At 49.1% G+C, this 21,691-nt stretch overlaps 1 protein-coding gene across 12 annotated transcripts in view; it reads right to left on the reverse strand.

Annotated features, from left to right (window-relative positions):
- LOC137416120 (uncharacterized) overlaps positions 1 to 20,610 on the reverse strand; it is a 114,115-nt gene extending 93,505 nt beyond the window's left edge. For 6 of the 12 annotated variants that reach the window (XR_010982205.2, XR_010982202.2, XR_010982203.2 and 3 more), the window contains exon 1: positions 11,316 to 11,449. The gene's annotated coding sequence lies outside the window, so the exon portion shown is untranslated. Of the gene's footprint in view, positions 1 to 1,608; positions 1,703 to 2,150; positions 2,229 to 11,315; positions 11,450 to 20,353 lie in introns of those variants that run through there. The other 6 variants (XM_078770243.1, XM_068101657.2, XM_068101683.2 and 3 more) reach the window with 6 other exon arrangements.
- Positions 20,611 to 21,691: the final 1,081 nt, after the last annotated feature.

The following is a 21,691-nucleotide window of genomic DNA, read 5'->3' on the forward strand; positions in this document are numbered from 1 at the left end:
AGGCAATAATTAATAATTAAAATACATGTTTATAAACACAACAACAATACTTTACCCACGTGATAGACAATAAATAATTAATAATTAAAATACACTATTATAAACACCACAATACTTTACCCACGTGTTTGACAATAAATAATTAATAATTAAAATACATGTTTGAAAACACCACAACAATACTTTACCCACGTGATAGACAATAAATAATTAATAATTAAAATACATGTTTATAAACACCACAACAATACTTTACCCACGTGATAGACAATAAATAATTAATAATTAAAATACATGTTTATAAACACCACAACAATACTTTACCCACGTGACAGATAATAAATAATTAAGAATTAAAATACATGTTTATAAACACCACAACAATACTTTACCCACGTGATAGGCAATAATTAAGAATTAAAATACATGTTTATAAAAACCACAACAATACTTTACCCACGTGACAGACAATAAATAATTAATAATTAAAATACATGTTTATAAACACCAGAACAATACTTTACCCACGTGACAGACAATAAATAATTAATAATTAAAATACATGCTTATAAACACCACAACAATACTTTACCCACGTGACAGACAATAAATAAATAATAATTAAAATACATGTTTATAAACACAACAACAATACTTTACCCACGTGATAGACAATAAATAATTAATAATTAAAATACACTATTATAAACACCACAATACTTTACCCACGTGATAGACAATAAATAATTAATAATTAAAATACACTATTATAAACACCACAATACTTTACCCACGTGATAGACAATAAATAATTAATAATTAAAATACACTATTATAAACACCACAATACTTTACCCACGTGTTTGACAATAAATAATTAATAATTAAAATACATGTTTGAAAACACCACAACAATACTTTACCCATGTGATAGACAATAAATAATTAATAATTGAAATACATGTTTATAAACATAAACACAACAACAGCCATTTTAAGGCCATTTTAAGGCCATTTTCCCTGCTAGAGCGGGGGTTAGCCTTGCGGGCCCCATGACAATCTCTCCATTTTGCCCTATTTTCTGCATCTCTCCTTGTTAACCCCCTTGTCCGCATTTCTTCTTCCACCACCTTTTACCAAGTCTTTCTCTGTCTTCCCCGTCCTCTACTTCCTTCTGCATTCATTTCCATCACTCTTCTCAACCAGTCACTTTCATCCTTCCTCAACACATGACAAACCATCTCAACCCGTTCCTCTTCACAGCATCAATCACAGGTTATATTCCCATCATCTTTCGCAATTCATAATTTGACTTCCTCTCTCTCAACGATACTCCACACATCCACCGAACCATTCGCATTTCCACCCTTTCCAGCCTTCGTTGCTGCTCTACATTCATTACCCATGTCTCGCTCCCATAAATCATAAAACCTCTCACACATGCAGCATACACCTTTCCCTTCAACTTCTACGACACTCCCCTCCTCATCAGCACGCCACTCAGTTCCCCACACCCTTCCTGCACACAGCACACGGCCACTTCCCAGTTCTTTCCACCTCACCACATGATTTACCACTTGCCATTACCTTAGTCTTTCCGATATTCACCTTCAGACCTTTTGCCTCCATACATTCCTTCCACTTGTTCATCTTTTCCTTCAGTCCATCCATACTTTCCGCAATCAACACCAGATCATCTGCACACAACAACTCCCACGGTAAACCCTCCTTTACGTTCTGAGCCAGCACCTCAATCACAGCTACAAATAGTGGTGGACTTAGGCTGGTTAAAAAAAACTTCCTGTTTATCATCGCCGCCCGCCCCATAAAAGTCGTCCGCCCCCAAAAAAAAATTTTTTTTTTTTTTGCTCGTGGTCAGTAAAATCCGTTCCCGCTCAGTGGAGTTAGGGTTCGAATTTTGTATGTGCTCGTGTACTATCTGAGCCAAGTTACATGTGCTCAAACTTCGCCGATCTGCAGGAGACCAATGAGGCAAACGTCTTCAATAATGTCTCCGCCAAAGCCAATCTCACATGCAACGATGCGACAGAGAAGCCATACTACACGGCTGGCTATGAAGATGTGTGCTATTTCTGTGGCTGTGTTGAGGAGCTGAGTACCACAGATGAGTCATATCCTATATGCAGTACCTGCAGTAAGAGTCGTACTGCCGAGAAGAGGCCCACTCGGAAGTTCAAGAAGTAGTTGGTATTCTGAAGGAGAAGCCAAATATCATCGGCAAACGGGAGAGCCTTACGTGATAATTATTGCTGTGGATTTCTCGTCAAAAATTAAACAAGCGCTACACTACATGTAGGTGATGTAGTCGTAGGTGATGATAGATACATCAATAAACGGCAACCAACATTCTCTTGGTGTTGAACCCGACTCAACATGTATGAGTGCTACAATAGCAGTAGCTGCTGATATATCCACCTCCCCTCACATCCGGAATCTTGGCGTCATCTTTGACCAAACCCTTTCCTTCGACAAATACACTAAACAGATCACAAAGTCAGCCTTCTTTCACCTGAAAAACATTGCCCGTCTCCGCTCATCCCTTTCCTCCACGGCTGCAGAAACCCTCATCCACGCCTTCATCACCTCCCGTCTGGACTACTGCAATAGCCTCCTCTATGGTTCACCCTCAAAAATCACCAATAAACTCCAATACATTCAGAACTCCGCTGCCCGTCTACTCACCCATTCCCGGATCCATGACCACATCACCCCCGTCCTTTACAAGCTTCACTGGCTCCCCATCCCCCAGAGAATCCAGTACAAAATCCTCCTCTTGACATACAAAGCCCTCCATAACCTGGCCCCATCCTACCTGGCTGACCTCCTCTCCAGACACACTCCCACCCGCAACCTCCGCTCTGCTGGTACCAACCTCCTGACCCCCTCCATCCGGACCAAATTCAGATCCTGGGGGGACAGGGCCTTCTCCATCGCTGCTCCCACCCTCTGGAACTCACTACCTCACACCATCAGAGACTCCTCCTCACTCACCACATTCAAAACATCACTAAAGACCCACCTGTTCAACACTGCATTCAACATTCAACCCACAGCATCTAACCCCTGACTATCTCTTCTCCTTCTCCCTCCTTTTGCTTTAAATATTTCCCTATTGATTCTTGTCTTTTTGCAATTGTTGTTTTCATGTATTGTTATGCATTATGTTTTCCACTCTGTCAAAGCGCCTTTTGGCTTCTGGAAAAGCGCTATACAAAATAAATGAATTATTATTATTATTATTATATATAGATACATCTATGAGTGCTATAATAGCAGTAGTAGCTGATATGTAGATACATCTATGAGTGCTATAATAGCAGTAGCTGCTGATTGATAGATACATCTATGAGTGCTATAATAGCAGTAGCTGCTGATAGATAGATACATCTATGAGTGCTATAATCGCAGTAGTAGCTGATAGATAGATACATCTATGAGTGCTATAATAGCAGTAGCTGCTGATTGATAGATACATCTATGAGTGCTATAATAGCAGTAGCTGCTGATATATAGATACATCTATTAGTGCTATAATAGCAGTAGCTGCTGATATAGAGATACATCTATGAGTGCTATAATAGCAGTAGCTGCTGATAAATAGATACATCTATGAGTGCTATAATAGCAGTAGCTGCTGATATATAGATACCTCTATGAGTGCTATAATAGCAGTAGCTGCTGATATATAGATACATCTATGAGTGCTATAATAGCAGTAGCTGCTGATATATAGATACATCTATGAGTGCTATAATAGCAGTAGCTGCTGTTATATAGATACATCTATGAGTGCTATAATAGCAGTAGCTGCTGATATATAGATACATCTATGAGTGCTATAATAACAATAGCTGATGATAGATAGATACATCTATGAGTGCTATAATAGCAGTAGCTGCTGATATATAGATACATCTATGAGTGCTATAATAGCAGTAGCTGCTGATATATAGATACATCTATGAGTGCTATAATAGCAGTAGCTGCTGTTATATAGATACATCTATGAGTGCTATAATAGCAGTAGCTGCTGATATATAGATACATCTATGAGTGCTATAATAACAATAGCTGATGATAGATAGATACATCTATGAGTGCTATAATAGCAGTAGCTGCTGATATATAGATACATCTATTAGTGCTATAATAGCAGTAGCTGCTGATATAGAGATACATATATGAGTGCTATAATAGCAGTAGCTGCTGATAGATAGATACATCTATGAGTGCTATAATAGCAGTAGCTGCTGATATATAGATACATCTACGAGTGCTGTAATAGCAGTAGCTGCTGATATATAGATACATCTATGAGTGTTATAATAGCAGTAGCTGCTGATAGATAGATACATCTATGAGTGCTATAATAGCAGTAGCTGCTGATATATAGATACATCTATGAGTGCTATAATAGCAGTAGCTGCTGATATATAGATACATCTATGAGTGCTATAATAGCAGTAGCTGCTGATATATAGATACATCTATGAGTGCTATAATAGCAGTAGCTGCTGATAGATAGATACATCTATGAGTGCTATAATAGCAGTAGCTGCTGATATATAGATACATCTATGAGTGCTATAATAGCAGTAGCTGCTGATATATAGATACATCTATGAGTGCTATTATAGCAGGAGCTGCTGATATATAGATACATCTATGAGTGCTATAATAGCAGTAGCAGCTGATAGATAGATACATCTATGAGTGCTATAATAGCAGTAGCTGCTGATATGTAGATACATCTATGAGTGCTATAATAGCAGTAGCTGCTGATATATAGATACATCTATGAGTGCTATAATAGCAGTAGCTGCTGATATATCGATACATCTATGAGTGCTATAATAGCAGTAGCTGCTGATAGATAGATACATCTATGAGTGCTATAATAGCAGTAGCTGCTGATATATAGATACATCTATGAGTGCTATAATAGCAGTAGCTGCTGATATATAGATACATCTATGAGTGCTATAATAGCAGTAGCTGCTGATATATAGATACATCTATGAGTGCTATAATAGTGAAGGAGCTGCGCTCCAACGCGAGTCGAAAGAAGTGACGCGACCAAAGACGGAATTCGTCAGAGTTGCTTTATTGAAACAAAACAGCTCAGGTATTCTGACAAAAGCCCGTTTATCGGGCAGCAATATATATACACATTTATGTCGGGAAGTTTGCCCGGCACAAGCTATACCGGGCATGCCCGGGTGTCAAGGGCGAGCCTTGGAAAGGCGAGTCTGGACCTGCCCGGGCGTGTTTGGCTGCGGCCTGGCAAGTCGAGGCTGGGCGTGCCCAGGCGCTCTGGACGAGCACTGGAAAGGCGATAGCGGGCATGCCCGGACGCTCTGGCCGAGCCCTGGAAAGGCGATAGCGGGCATGCCCGGACGCTCTGGGCGAGCCCTGGAAAGGCGATAGCGGGCATGCCCGGACGCTCTGGGCGAGCCCTGGAAAGGCGAGAGTGGGCATGCCCGGGAAAGACGAGACCGGGTGTGCCCGGGAGGTTCGGGCGTGCCCGGGAACAGTGAGTCCGGGCATGCCCGGGAGAGGCGCGTCTGGCCGTGTTCTGGCCGGTGCAAGGCGATTGTGTGCATCCAGCGGTACCCGCTACACACGCACCTCCAGAATCGACCTGCACCGGCAGGGTCAATTTAAGGGGGGTCCGGATGACCCGGCCGAAGCGACCCCTGGAGGGTCATGGGGAGGGGTCCGACGTGGTGGTGGGTGGTCGAGCGGGGGGAACTGTGGACGGGGGGCGGCCTCGCCGCGGAGGAAGGGCCAACCGTGGTGGTCGGTCGACGTCCATGTGCGCCGGTTTGAGGCGGTCCACAGAGATCCGGTCCGACCGGCCGCCAACGTCGACGACAAAGGACTTGTCGCCCCGTCGCAGGACCCGGAAGGGCCCGTCGTACGGCGGACGGAGTGGCCCCCAGTGCGCGTCGACGCACAAAGACGTACTCCGCTGTGCGAAGCGCCAGGGGGACGTAGGACTGGGGGCCACCGTGGCGGGACATTGGCACGGGGGCAAATCGGCGGGCGGCCTCCTGGAGGTCCGAGCGCTGGTGTGCGGCGGACCAGGGACTGGTAGCGTCGGGCACGAACTCGCCCGGGACGCGGAGCGGCTGGCCGTAGACGAGCTCGGCGGCGGACGCCCGGAGGTCCTCCTTGGGGGCCGTGCGGAGGCCCAAAAGGACCCACGGCAGCCGGTCGGTCCAACCGTCGTCCTGAAGGCCGGCCATGAGTGCGGCCTTTATGGAGCGGTGAAACCGCTCGCACAACCCGTTGGCTTGCGGGTGGTAGGCCGTGGTGCGGTGCAGCGTGACCCCCAACGAGCGGGCGACTGTGCCCCAAAGTTCGGACATGAACTGTGGGCCGCTGTCGGACGAGATGTCCGCCGGTGCGCCGAAGCGCGCGACCCAGGTGGCGATGAACGCCTGCGCCATGTCGGCGGTGGTGGTGGAGGTGAGGGGCACGGCCTCCGGCCACCTGGTGGTCCTGTCCACCATGGTGAGCAGGTGGGTGAACCCCCGCGATGGGGGCAGGGAACCCACCAGATCCACGTGGACATCATCGAAACGCCGTGCAGGCACGGTGAAAGGTGCCAGCGGGGCCTGGGTGTGGCGGTGGACCTTGGCCCGCTGGCAGGCCGTGCAGGCGTTGGCCCAGTCGCGGACGTTCCGTCGAAGGCCATGCCAGACGAAACGCGCCGACACCAGCTTCTGAGAAGCTTTCCGGCCCGGGTGAGAAAGGCCGTGGATGGAGGCGAAGATGCAGCGCTGCCAGGAAACGGGCACGATGGGGCAAGGCTGGCCCTGGGAGACGTCGCAGAGCAGGACGGTGCCCGCGAAGGGGATGTTGGCCAGGCGGAGGCCCGTGTCCGCCGCCCGGAGGGCCTGCACCGAGGTGTCGGTCGTCTGGTCAGCCGGAATGAGCGCGAAGTCCATGCCGAGGTGGACCGTGTTCTCGCTGGCCCGAGAAAGTCAGTCGGCCACAGCGTTGTCTTTGCCGGCGACGTGCCGGATGTCCGTGGTGAATTCTGAAACGGCGGAGAGGTGGCGCTGCTGGCGGGCCGACCATGGCTCCGTGACTTTGGCCATTGCGTAGACCAACGGCTTGTGGTCGACGAAAGCCGTGAATGGGCGGCCCGCCAGGAGGTGTCGGAAATGGCGAACGGCCAGGAATAGACCGAGCAGCTCACGGTCGAACGGGTTGTATTTTAACTCGTTCGGCCGGAGCTGCCGGCTGAAAAAAGCGAGTGGCTGCCAAACCCCGTCCACCCATTGTTCATGGACGGCGCCCACCGCGTCGTTGGAGGCGTCCGTAGTGAGGGCGATGGGCGCGTTGAGCACCGGGTGAGCCAGCAGTGTTGCATCGGCAAGGGCCCGTTTTGCGCTCGTGGAGCCGGCGTCCATGGCCGCGGACTAAACGATGTCATGCTTGGCCAGCTTGCCCCGGAGGGCCTCGTAAAGGGGCCGCATGAGCTGAGCAGCGCGGGGCACGAATCGGTGATAAAAATTCACCATGCCGAGGAACTCTTGTAGGGCCTTGATGGAACGGGGACGCGGGAACATGGTGATGGCCTCGATCTTGGTCGGCAGCGGCACGGCCCCGGTCTTGGTGATGCGGTGGCCCAAAAAGTCAACGGTCATCGTGCCGAAGTGGCATTTGGCCAGGTTGACAATTAAGCCGTGCTCGCTGAGGCAACCGAACAGTGTTCGGAGGTGGAGGAGGTGCTCGGCGCGGGACGTGCTGGCGACGAGGATGTCGTCCAGATAGACGAAAAGAAATGGCAGGTCGCGCAGCACGCCGTCCATTAAGCGCTGGAACGCCTGGGCCGCGTTCTTGAGGCCAAACGGCATCCTCAAAAATTCGAACAGGCTGAACGGCGTAATGACGGCCGTCTTCGGGACGTCGGCCGCCCGGACAGGTACCTGGTGGTATCCCCGTATCAGTTCAATTTTGGAAAATATGACCCGTCCCGCCAAACGGGCGCAAAAGTCCTGGATGTGTGGGATCGGGTACCTGTCGGGGGTGGTAGCGTCGTTGAGGCGGAGGTAGTCGCCACACGGGCGCCATCCGCCCCCCGGCTTTGGCACGATGTGCAGTGGTGAGGCCCACGCGCTATTGGAGCGCCGCACGATGCCGAGGTGCTCCAATGCGTCGAACTCGGCCTTTGCCATGGCGAGCTTGGCCGGGTCGAGGCGGCGGGCCCTGGCATAGACCGGCGGGCCTGTAGTGGGTATGTGGTGCTCGATCCCATGCCGCACTGCGACGGCCGAAAACGTCAGCCGTGTGAGGGCCGGGAATTCCGCGAGCAGGCGAGCGAACTCGTTCGCCGTCGGGAGGGCGCACGCCAGTTCGGTCGGCGCGGAGCTGCTCATCGTGCATGCCAGGGAGCTGAAGGTCTCGGCGTTGACAAGGCGACGACGTTTGACGTCGACCAGCAGTCCGTGCGCGCAGAGGAAGTCAGCGCCCAGCAAAGCCATGGGGATGCAGGCAGTCACAAAGGTCCACTGAAAGCGCTGGCTGCCGAAGCAGAGGGTGACGTTGCGCGGGCCGAAAGTGCGTATGGCCGAGCCATTAGCAGCGACCAAAGAGGGGCCGCAAACGGCATCCCGCCTGTCCTGCTCGGAGGCGGGTATGACGCTCAGTTGGGCGCCGGTGTCACAAAGGAAACGCCGCCCGGACGCTTTGTCCCGAATAAAAAGCAAGTTGCCCGAGTGGCCGGCGCTCATGGCTGGGAATGAACGCCGGCCCGGCCGTTTCCCGACTTGCCGAAAGTGCACGGGGGTCGGCACGTCTGAGCCTTGTATCCGAACCTGGCGTGGTAATAACACCACACCTGGTCAGGTGGAGGCCCCGGCCGTCGTGTCGGAAGCGGTCGGTGCGGCGTGGCAGCCGCCAGTTTCACCGGCAGTTCGGCCTCCAACCGCGCAGGGCGCTCGGGCGTCGTGGGCGTCGCCTCGGACGGCGGCAGGCTCCAGGTAGCCACGCTGATGTGTTGGCCCCCCGAGGAGATCTTCTCGGCTTCCCTGGCGAGGGCGCGGGGATCGGTGATCGACGTGCCAGCCAGGGCGAGGCGTACCGGGTGAGGCAGCTGGCGAAGGAACAACTCGCGGAACAGAAAATCCGGAGAGTGCTCACCAAGCAACGAGAGCATATAGTCCATGCGCTCGGACGGGCGCGTGTCGCTGAGCTCGGGCAGGTCGAGCAGGCGCCGTGCGTGTGCCGCAGGTGAGAGGGCGAAAGCGTCGAGGAGGAGCGTCTTCAGCGCGTCATACTTGTCGGCAGCCGGCGGGTGCTCGAGGAGGCTCAGGGCGCGGGCCGCGGTGGCGGAACCGAGCGCTGCCACGACGTGGTGGAAGCGGGTGTCGTCCGCGGTGATGCCTCGCAGGGCGAACTGGGAGTCCGCCTGGGCGAACCAAACAGCCGCGTGAGCCTCCCAGAAGGTAGGCAGTTTAAGAGTCACTGCCGTGTCCATGTCGGTAGGTCACCAGTGAAGGAGCTGCGCTCCAACGCGAGTCGAAAGAAGTGACGCGACCAAAGACGGAATTCGTCCGAGTTGCTTTATTGAAACAAAACAGCTCAGGTATTCTGACAAAAGCCCGTTTATCGGGCAGCAATATATATACACATTTATGTCGGGAAGTTTGCCCGGCAAAAGCTATACCGGGCATGCGCGGGTGTCAAGGGCGAGCCTTGGAAAGGCGAGTCTGGACCTGCCCGGGCGTGTTTGGCTGCGGCCTGGCAAGTCGAGGCTGGGCGTGCCCGGGCGCTCTGGACGAGCACTAGAAAGGCGATAGCGGGCATGCCCGGACGCTCTGGGCGAGCCCTGGAAAGGCGATAGCGGGCATGCCCAGATGCTCTGGGCGAGCCCTGGAAAGGCGAGAGCGGGCATGCCCGGGAAAGACGAGACCGGGCGTGCCCGGGAGGTTCGGGCGTGCCCGGGAACAGTGAGTCCGGGCATGCCCAGGAGAGGCGCGTCTGGCCGTGTTCTGGCCGGTGCAAGGCGATTGTGTGCATCCAGCGGTAACCGCTACAATAGCAGTAGCTGCTGATAGATAGATACATCTATGAGTGCTATAATAGCAGTAGCTGCTGATATATAGATACATCTATGAGTGTTGCAATAGCAGTAGCTGCTGATATATAGATACATCTATGAGTGCTATAATAGCAGTAGCTGCTGATATGTAGATACATCTATGAGTGCTATAATAGCAGTAGCTGCTGATATATAGATACATCTATGAGTGTTGTAATAGCAGTAGCTGCTGATATATAGATACATCTCTGAGTGCTATAATAGCAGTAGCTGCTGATATATAGATACATCTATGAGTGTTGTAATAGCAGTAGCTGCTGATATATAGATACATCTATGAGTGCTATAATAGCAGTAGCTGCTGATATATAGATACATCTATGAGTGCTATAATAGCAATAGCTGCTGATAGATACATGTATGGCAACCGGACATTATTCTTAAAAGCCGAAGTTTTGGTGTACCATTGTTAATGTTATATGTATCAGCAAATATTAAAAGTAAACAGAACTCAATGTGACATAGGTTTCTTTATTTTCTTTATTTGAATCGTATCAGTGCGTACATACGAAGGTTTACTAGTTTAGAAATCATAACATGATTCATCATGTATGCCCGATCAAGTATATTTAAGAAAAAAACATATTGTGTGTTGAATAATCCATTAAAATTTCACTCTGAAAAAAAACAAAAAAAAAACCCTCCCTCCCTACCCACTTTTTTTAACAAAAGTGATGATAAACAGGAATTTTGTTTAACCAGCCTTAGTACCGACCCCTGATGCACTCCCACCTTCACCTCAAACTCACCACTGTTCCCGTCCTTCGTCCTTCCAGCTGTGTGCGCTCTCTCGTACATTGCCCTCACTACTCTGATCAACCATTCCTCCACTCCTAACTTCCTCAATGCCCAGGTAACTACTTCGTGTGGAACCCCATCGAATGCTTTCTCGTCTCCATTTTGATTAATAAAAAACAGTTTCCACAACAACAGAGCAGATCTTGGAAAATTGGAAAGATCATCTGCAAATCCATTTACGTGTTTATAAACACCACAACAATAATTTACCGACGTCATAGACAATAAATAATTAATAATTAAAATACACGATTATAAACACCACAATAGATTATAAACAATGTTTTACCGCAGTACGATGTGCAAACAACAAAACCCACACCTGCACAGGTTCGACCGAAAGTGGTAACGAAACAAAAGAGAAACCTCAACTTTGACTCACCTGTTGTAAAGACGATGAAGACTTTAACATGAACCTCACCAGATGGGAAGAAATGGGATAGATCACCTACAAGTTCGTTCCTGTTCAGGTTCATTTTGTTGCCCCGCCTTACTTCCTCATTCTATGAACTGTGAGGGGAGAATTGGATGAACGAGTTTTTCTTCATTCTTCACCTGAGGGTGAGTTCCATTTTATTTTATTTTTGTTTTATTTTTTTATTTTGAAACACAAACATCTCGTCTCTGATTGGTCGAAGAAACAACAAATAACAATGAACTTTAGTACAGGAAGTGGACATTTAGCCCATCATGCCATTGGCTGCTGGTTGCATCATTACTGGGAGTGCGGCTGTGCCGCCGATGCAGTGCCCCCTGGCTGGTTGAATCATTGCTGGGAGTGCGGCTGTGCCGCCGACGCAGTGCCCCCTGGCTGGTTGAATCATTGCTGCGACTGCGACTGTGCCGCCGCTGCAGTGCCCCCTGGCTGGTTGAATCATTGCTGGGAGTGTGACTGTGTGGCCGATGCAGTGCCCTCTGGCTGGTTGCATCATTCCTGGGAGTGCGGCTTTGCCGCCGATGCAGTGTCCTCTGGCTGGTTGCATCATTACTGGGAGTGCGGCTGTGCCGCCGATGCAGTGCCCCCTGGCTGGTTGAATCATTGCTGGGAGTGTGACTGTGTGGCCGATGCAGTGCCCTCTGGCTGGTTGCATCATTGCTGGGAGTGCGGCTTTGCCACCGATGCAGTGCCCCCTGGCTGGTTGCTTCATTGCTGGGAGTGCGGCTGTGCCGCCGATGCAGTGCCCCCTGGCTGGTTGCATCATTGCTGGGAGTGCGGCTGTGCCGCCGATGCAGTGCCCCCTGGCTGGTTGCATCATTGCTGGGAGAGCGGCTGTGCCGCCGATGCAGTGTCCCCTGGCTGGTTGAATCATTGCTGGGAGTGCGGCTGTGCCGCCGACGCAGTGCCCCCTGGCTGGTTGAATCATTGCTGCGACTGCGACTGTGCCGCCGCTGCAGTGTCCCCTGGCTGGTTGCATCATTGCTGTGAGTGCGGCTGTGCCGCCGATGCAGTGCCCTCTGGCTGGTTGCATCATTGCTGGGAGTGCGACTGTGCCAACGATGCAGCGTCCTCTGGCTGGTTGAATCATTGCTGGGAGTGTGACTGTGTGGCCGATGCAGTGCCCTCTGGCTGGTTGCATCATTGCTGGGAGTGCGGCTTTGCCGCCGATGCAGTGCCCCCTGGCTGGTTGCTTCATTGCTGGGAGTGCGGCTGTGCCGCCGATGCAGTGCCCCCTGGCTGGTTGCTTCATTGCTGGGAGTGCGGCTGTGCCGCCGATGCAGTGCCCCCTGGCTGGTTGCATCATTTCTGGTAGTGCGGCTGTGCCGCCGATGCAGTGCCCCCTGGCTGGTTGCATCATTGCTGGGAGTGCGGCTGTGCCGCCGATGCAGTGTCCCCTGGCTGGTTGAATCATTGCTGGGAGTGCGGCTGTGCCGCCGACGCAGTGCCCCCTGGCTGGTTGAATCATTGCTGCGACTGCGACTGTGCCACCGCTGCAGTGTCCCCTGGCTGGTTGCATCATTGCTGTGAGTGCGGCTGTGCCGCCGATGCAGTGTCACCTGGCTGGTTGCATCATTGCTGCGTGTGTGACTGTGCCGCCGATGCAGTGCCCCCTGGCCGACTGCATTATTGCTGGGTGTGTGACTGTGCCGCCGATGCAGTGTCCCCTGACTGGTTGGATCATTGCAGAGTATGTGACTGTGCCGCCGATGCAGTTCCCCCTGGCTGGTTGCATCATTGCTGGGAGTGTGACTGTGCCGTCGATGCAGTGCCCCCTGGCTGGTTGCATTATTGCTGTGATGCGGCTGTGCCGCTGGCGCAGTTCCCCCTGGCTGGTTGCATCATTCCTGTGAGTGCGGCTGTGCCGATCGTGCAGTGCCCCCTGTTTACGGTAAGCTCGTGTTCATTCTGCCCACCTAGGTACGATGACACGCTGAGTCGACCCACCTGATGTTATTTAACGGCCGACACCGATTCGAACCCAGGACCCTTCTCTCTCTGTACTGATCTATATCCCTTCTCTCTCTGTACCCACCCTTCCCATTCGTATCCAACTGCTCCTGGATTATGTGTTGTTTTTTGCACCTGAGATGTTTTCTGGCCAAGCTCGCCTCTGACTCCACAACTGGACCGGACGGTATCAGGTCACGTGCCTGAAATACCTGCTCCTATGCTTTTGCACTTTCTCACTCTGCCCTTTTCACCCTGTCATTTACCACAGGTCATCTTACGTCTGCTTGGAAATCAGCCAAACACAGCATGACACACCAATCAGCATGCTCTCAATCATCTGCAAGATCATGGAATCCATCATCACTTCTGATATTAAATTCTTCCTCTTCTTCAATGGCTTTATCTCAGATCATCAATTCGGATTCAGACCTGGTCACTCTATCTTAGACATGTTGCTTCAACTCTCCCAACAATGGATTGAGGTGCTCAACATCAGTCATGTGATCAGGACCATCTCTCTTTGGACATATTTCGTGCCTTTGATACAATCTGGCAATCCCGCTTCACTCTCCAAATTCTCTGCCTATGGAGTCCAAGGCGAACTCCACTCTTGGATCACTGACTTCCTCCACGCCCATAGCCAACGTGTATTGCTCAAAGGAATCTTTCATCTCCACACCCTCTCAAGATGGAGTAACCCAAAGCAGTGTTGTAGACCCCATACTATCTACTATATAAAACACAGTGTGTGTGTGTGTGTGTGTGTGTGTGTGTGTGTGTGTGTGTGTGTGTGTGTGTGTGTGTGTGTGTGTGTGTGTGTATCTGTCTGTCTGTCCCCCTTCATCAGGGTAGGTTTTAAAGGCTTCGAGTAGTGCTTTGGGAGGTATTTGAGTTGGGGGGTTTAAGGTTGTAGTACTGGTGAAAAATTGAGAAAACTACATAGGTACCTTTGAGAGGCCTTTACACAAAAACAAAGTCAAGTTAATATCTAATTTTCAGTTTTTCTTGAAAGATATAATCTTGGCTTTAACTCAGACCAGTTTCAACGCTTCTTTGTCATATTACATGCATATAATTTGCATAAATTAGACCGTCAATAAAAAACAAGGAAAAACAAAGAACACATTTCTACTTCTATCTTCTATGTCCCCTATCATTCTTTTCACACAAAACTTGGTACATGTATTATACTGTACATGTGTTACTCTACTACCTGATGAGAGGATTTTGTGAAATTATGTCAAATGTTCACTAATTAGCTAATTATGCCAATTACCAGATAAAACTTGGTTGTCCTTCAATAAATCCACAATGGCTACTCCCATAAACAAAAGCCTTCATCATTTTAAAGGAAGTGATATTCTGAATATCCTGTTCAAATTTCAGCCCAAAAGAATGATGCAAATTAAAGTTATAACAAATTTCATGCAAAATATTATATTTCTTGTAAATTGCGTGTAAAGATAACATTAGATATTTTAAAGGAAATACTGAATGAGTTTATACAATACGTATGAATCTAAACCGTAAAAACATCGTTTTTTAAAAAAGAGGCATATTGGAAAGTTCACCAGTACTACACCCTTAATGGGCAATCTTTGAACACGCCGATTGTGTGTGCACCGGTTAAAAGGTCTAAAAGACTGAAGACCCAAAAGTCCCAATGCACCCCAATCACCCAAAATACCCTGAAGACCCAAAATACCCTGAACACCCAAAAGATTCCGAGGATCCAAAAGACCCCGAGGAACCAAAAGACCCAAACAACCCCGAGGACTCAAAGGACCCAAAATACCCCAAAGACACAGAAGACCCCCAAGGACTGTGAAGACCCCCAAGGACTCTGAGGACCCAAAATAGCCCAAAGACCCAAAAGACCCAAAATAACCAAAATACCGAAAAGACCCCAAGACCCTTAAATACCCTGAAGACCCCAATAATCCAAATGACCCAGAGGACTTAAAAGACCGAAAAGACCCTGAAAACCCCAAATACCCCAAGACCCTTAAACACCCAAAAGACCACAAGACCCTGAATACCCAAAAGACCCTTAAGACTGTTAAAGACCCAAAAGACCACGAAGACAGAAAATATCCCAAAGACTCAAACTACCCAAAGACACAAAATACACCAAAGACCTTTAAATACCCCGAAGACTGAAAAGATCGAAAAGACCCTGAAGATTGAAAAGACCCCGAAGACCCAAATAACCTCAAAGGCCGAAAAGAGCCAGATGACTCAAAAGATTGCGGTTACTGAAAGGATAGAAAAGACCCAGAAAACCAAAAAGACCCAAAATACCTCAAAGACCCAAAATAACCTGAAGACCCAAAAAGCCTCAAAGACCCAAAATACCCCAAAGACCCTTAATGATCTGAAAGACCCCAAAGACCCAAACAATCCAAAAGACCCCCAAAGACCCTGAGGACCCAGTGTATCCCAAAGACCCAAAATATCCAGATTGAAGACCAAAAATTCTCAAATGACTCAAAAGACCTAGAAGACCCAAAAGACTAAAATGACCCAAAAGACACCGATGAACTAGAAGACCCAAAAGATGCTGAAAACCCTGAAGACCCAAAATATCCCAAACACCCAGAGGACACATAGGACACAAAAGACCCCAAGGATTCCAAAGACTCAAAAGAAGAGTAATTATGCCTCTTACATTGGAATTGTAGACGGTGGCTTGCAAACCGAGCCTCAAGGGTGGTGTACAGAAGCGGTATTTTTTTAAATCACAATAAATACAAGGCCGGGAGGGGAAATTCGCTGCATGTGATGTGCAATGCGCGCAGAGTAAAACGAGTGTTCATTAACGTCTACAGGATGTCCAATAAATAAAGATGATATAAGCACACCTGACACTCGGCCCAGATTTCAGACTTTGGCATGCTCACGTGGCTGCACCGTCAAAAACTGTTCCACGCGTCATTTTTGACGGGCTTTATACGAGTTCCTAATATTCATCAATGGTTTCAATGACTCTGTCTGGAAAATCCTCTTCATCTTTTTGCTGATTACTCCACTCTCTGCCGTGACATCCCTCATCATTCTGAGAGACAGGCAGCAGCATCTTCCCTCTCCTCAGATCTTGACAAAATCTGGTGAACAACCCTCTCAAAGAGGTTCAGTCACTCAAATTCTTGGGTCTCATTCTCAGCTATGATCGCTCTCGGGCAAGCGACATTTCAAAGTTAGTCTCTAAAGCCAGACATTGGGCATCCTCCGTCGTACAAAGTCCTTGCTCAGCACACATGAGCTCCTGTCCACCGACAAGGCTTTCATTCGCAGCTTGATGGAGTACTGCTCTCCCCTTTGGGCTGGCTTCCCTGCTCACATCTTGCTCATCTTTACGCTGTGGAAACCAAGGCTTTCAAGATTATTGGAACGTCCCACGATGAAGCAGAGTCTATGGGCCCATCACTTCACCATCACGGACAGGTCAGTGGTCTTTCTAGCTTCTTCCGCCTCTTTTCTGGTCTTGCACCCTCTGTGTTCTGCACTTCCCCTCCCTCCCCCCTCAGGTATCTACAGGACGCACACTGTTTACCAGAAACTCCCTCTGAGTGAAACTCCCAAAAGTAGAACCACTGTTGAGCTCCACTCATTTATTCCTCTATTTCCTTCCTGTGGAACCACCTTGAACACTCTTTTTGATCGCATTCTTCCCTCCAGGTCTTCAAAACACCTGTCCACCACCATCTCAGGTCATTCACCATCCAAAACCATTATCTTTTTTCCACCCCTCCAAAATGTTTGCTTGTGTATCCATCTTGTCCATCTCCTCCATTTGCCCATACCCCTTTTCATTACCTGCATCCATTGTTTGTCCGTTTACATCTATTTTCTCCACCGACCTGCTCTTGGTGTTTCCCACTTCTGCTCTTGGTGTTTCCCACTTCTCCTGCTCTTGGTGTTTCCCACTTCTCCTGCTCTTGGTGTTTCCCACTTCTCCTGCTCTTGGCGTTTCCCACTTCTCCTGCTCTTGGTGTTTCCCACTTCTCCTGCTCTTGGTGTTTCCCACTTCTCCTGCTCTTGGTGTTTCCCAATTCTACTGCTCTTGTTGTTTCCCAATTCTACTGCTCTTGTTGTTTCCCAATTCTACTGCTCTTGGTGTTTCCCACTTCTCCTGCTCTTGGTGTTTCCCACTTCTCCTGCTCTTGGTGTTTCCCAATTCTCCTGCTCTTGGTGTTTCCCACTTCACATGCTCTTGGTGTTTCCCATTTCTCCTGCTCTTGGTGTTTCCCAATTCTCCTGCTCTTGGTGTTTCCCAATTCTCCTGCTCTTGATGTTTCCCACTTCTCCTGCTCTTGGTGTTTCCCACTTCTCCTGCTCTTGGTGTTTCCCATTTCTCCTGCTCTTGGTGTTTCCCAATTCTCCTGCTCTTGGTGTTTCCCAATTCTCCTGCTCTTGGTGTTTCCCACTTCACATGCTCTTGGTGTTTCCCATTTCTCCTGCACTTGGTGTTTCCCACTTCTCCTGCTCTTGGTGTTTCCCACTCCTCCTGCTCTTCCTCCTGCTCCATGTACAACTTGTAGTTGTGTTGGTCACGTGCTCCCTGGGGAGTAACCAATGTACAGTTGGTAGTTGTGGTGATCACGTGCTCCCTGAGTGAGTAACCAATGTACAGCTGGTGTTGTGTTGGTCACGTGCTCCCTGAGTGAGTAACCAATGCACAGCTGGTAGTTATTGGTCACGTGCTCCTTCCGACTGACAAATCCAACGATCACACTTCTTCGTTCCGTGATACTTTCTACTTCACCTTTCGTTATTATATGACGTCATATACTTTAACGACCTGTATTAATCCCACATTGTCACCTGCTTGGGTAAAGTGTTTGGTATACAAGATCGAGGCTCGTGAAAGAGCGAACATTAATCACACAGAAAGACAAACCGACACATAAAACATATAACATCGGGAGCGGTAGACAAGATGGGGAGAGAGGGGGAAGGACACAAACACAACATTTGAGAGCAGGGACCGAGAGACATGGAGACATCGAGAGATCTGAGAGAGGGCGAGGGCTTTGGGGGGGGGGCATGGGAAGGGGACGGTGGGAGAGGTATAAAACATATGGACACTGCCAGGACTTCCAGGAAAGAAGTTGGAATTTCAAACAAGGTGGATCTGGGGTGAATTAGCGGGGGTAGAAAAGATCAAGGTTTTGGATGGGGGAAGAGAAGAGATGGTGGTGAACAGCTGTTTTAAAGACCTGGAGGGAGGAGTGGGATTGAAGGGAGTGAGGGAGTTTGTTCCAGAGGCGGGAGAAAAGAGGAATGAAAGAGTGAAGGTGAGCAGAGAGCCGAGATTTCGGCAGTTTAACCATCAGAGGGTTGCTGGCAGATCTTGTGCGACCTGTAGGAATATTTGGGGGACAGAGCACAGAGAGAGCTGGGGGTGCAAGGCCGGAGAGGAGTCGATAGAAGACAGAAAGACCACCTACCTGCCTGCGGTGAGTGAGTGAAAGGCCCTCAGAGATAGCTTCATCGCGGGAGATTCCAATAATTCTGAAAGCTTTGGTTTCAACAGCGTGAAGCCGAGCTAGGTGTGAGGCAGGAGCACCGGCCCAAAGGGGAGAACAGTATTCCATTTAGCTGCGGATGAAAGCCTTGTATGTGGTGAGGAGCTCAGGTGTGCCGAGGAAGGACTTCGCACGACGGAGGATGCCCAGTCGGCGACTGGCTTTGGAGGCCAGCTTGGAAATGTGGTTTTCCCAAGAAAGATCATGGCAGATAGTGAGACCCAAAAGCTTGAGCGACAGAACTTCTTGGAGAGGATTGTTGAGAAAGTAGATGGGAGGGTTGTCCAGTCGATCTTTTCGGAGAGACATAGTAAGAGTGTGAGATTTGTCAAGATTGAAAGACATGTTCCACTTGTTTGCCCAGTCTGTGATTTTGTCCAAGTCTTCAGAGAGTGAGGAGGCTGCAGACTGCCGATCTGAGGGAAGAGGCATGGAGCGGCAGAGAGTGGAGTCATCAGCAAAGAGATAGAGGATTTTCAAGAGAGTCAGAGAGATCATTGATGAAGACCAGAAAAAGCACGGGGCCCAGAACACTGCCTTGGGGAACTCCAGCCTGAAGAGGAAGAGGAGATGAGAGAAACCCATTCAGGGCCACACGTTGACGACGACTAGAGAGGAAGTCCGCCAGCCATGCGTGGAGATTTCCATGGATACCAAAGGAGGAGAGTTTGGTGAGCAGAGCGGGGTGCCAGACCGTGTCGAAGGCACGTGATATGTCGAGGGAGACAGCTCTAATTTCCTGTTTGGCATTGAGGGCCTCCATCCTTTGTTGAGACAGCAGAAGCAGCATGTCCAGAGTAGAGTGACCTGGTCTGAAACAAAATTGATGAGCAGAGATCAAGCCATTGGAGAAGAGGAAAGATTTCATATCCGAAGCAATGATGGATTCCATGACTTTGCTGATAATTGGCAGAAGGCTGATTGGTCTGTAGTTGCGAGGATCTGTTTTTGCACCTTTTTTGTGCAAAGCGGTGATGTTGGCTGATTTCCAAGCAGATGGCAGTTGACCTTGAGCAAAAGAGAGGGGGAAGAGAACAGAGAGAGGGTGAGATAGAGCGGCAGAGCAGGATTTTAGAACCCGTGGGCTGATGCCATCGGGTCCAGTTGCAGAATCAGAGTCGAGGGTTGACAGAAACTTTTCCACCTTGTCAGGAGGAAAGGACACGGAGTCCAGGAGCAGCAGGGTACGACTGGGTATGGTGGGTACAGAGGGATGGGTTTGGGACACAAGATTTAGAGGCAAACTGATTTGGCACTGATTGGCCTTTCACGAATTGGATGGCCAGGTTTGATTGTCTATTGATGGAGATTTTGGCAGGAATTTGGAGTTTGTTCAGATTGCTGAAGATATCTCAGATACTCTTGGCGAAATAAATAATAATGAGGTATTTAACGTTCACCGACTCGTGCGAGCAAATGGGACAACCAGCTTAACGTCCAAGTGAGGGACAGCAAAGTTTCCAAAACAACATCCTATTTATGACGAACCAATCCAAAACTCACCTCTTTACGAAAGACACCGTAGGGTATTAAAGCTCCACCAACGATCAGTGCTGGTCTTCTGATTTCACATGCATCCGATGGTTGCTTCAAACATTGACGTTTCGTCCTGTATGTGAAACACCAGGGTGGTAGTTTATAGCTTGGTCACAATCTGAACCCACGACCTCGATAACTCATAGAAGGATCCACATACGTCGATCTCATCTACCCTGCCCACCTGTGCTTCCCTTTTCTCGTGACTGCTAAGGTAGTTGTGTCATGTATATTTACAGGAGGGTACAAAGTAACAAGCTTACCTTTGAGCTAATTATAGTCTGTTATAAACTTTTGGATTGGTTCGTCACAAATAGGATGTTGTTTTGGAAACTTTGCTGTCCCTCACTTGGACGTTAAGCTGATTGTCCCATCTCCTCGCACGAGTCGGTGAACGTTAAATACCTCATTATTTATTTCGCCAAGAGTATCTGAGATATCTTCAACAATCTGAACAAACTCCAAATTCCTGCCAAAAATCTCCATCATTACACAATCAAACCTGGCCATCCAATTCGTGAAAGACCAATCATTGCCAAACACATTGCCCAAGCAGGCGACAATGTGGGATGAATACAGGTCGTTAAAGTATATGTCGTCATATAATAACAAAAGGTCAAGTAAAAAGTATCACGGAACGAAGAAGTGTGATCGCTCGATTTGTCAGTCGGATGGAGCACGTGACCAACACTTACCAGCTGTACATTGGTTGAGTACTCAGGTTGAGTACATTGAGTGAGTACTCAGGAAGCACGTGACCAACACAACTACCAGATGTACATCGGTTGCTCCCCAGGGAGCACGTGACCAACACAACTACCAGCTGTACATTGGTTACTCCCCATGGAGCACGTAAACAACACAACTACCAGCTGTACATGGAGCAGGAGGAGGAGGAGCAGGAGAAGTGGGAAACACCAAGAGCAGGCGAAGTGGGAAACACCAAGAGCAGGAGAAGTGGGAAACACCAAGAGCAGGAGAAGTGGGAAACACCAAGAGCAGGAGAAGTGGGAAACACCAAGAGCAGGAGAAGTGGGAAACACCAAGAGCAGGAGAAGTGGGAAACACCAAGAGCAGGAGAAGTGGGAAACATCAAGAGCAGGAGAAGTGGGAAACACCAAGAGCAGGAGAAGTGGGAAACACCAAGAGCAGGAGAAGTGGGAAACGCCAAGAGCAGGAGAAGTGGGAAACGCCAAGAGCAGGAGAAGTGGGAAACATCAAGAGCAGGAGAAGTCAGAAACACCAAGAGCAGGTAGGTGGAGAAAATATGATGTAGACAGACAAACAAGGGATGCAGGTAATGAA

The sequence above is a fragment of the Myxine glutinosa genome, chromosome 1 (genome assembly GCF_964187855.1).
Source record: "Myxine glutinosa chromosome 1, kmMyxGlut1.1, whole genome shotgun sequence".
NCBI lineage: Eukaryota > Metazoa > Chordata > Myxini > Myxiniformes > Myxinidae > Myxine > Myxine glutinosa.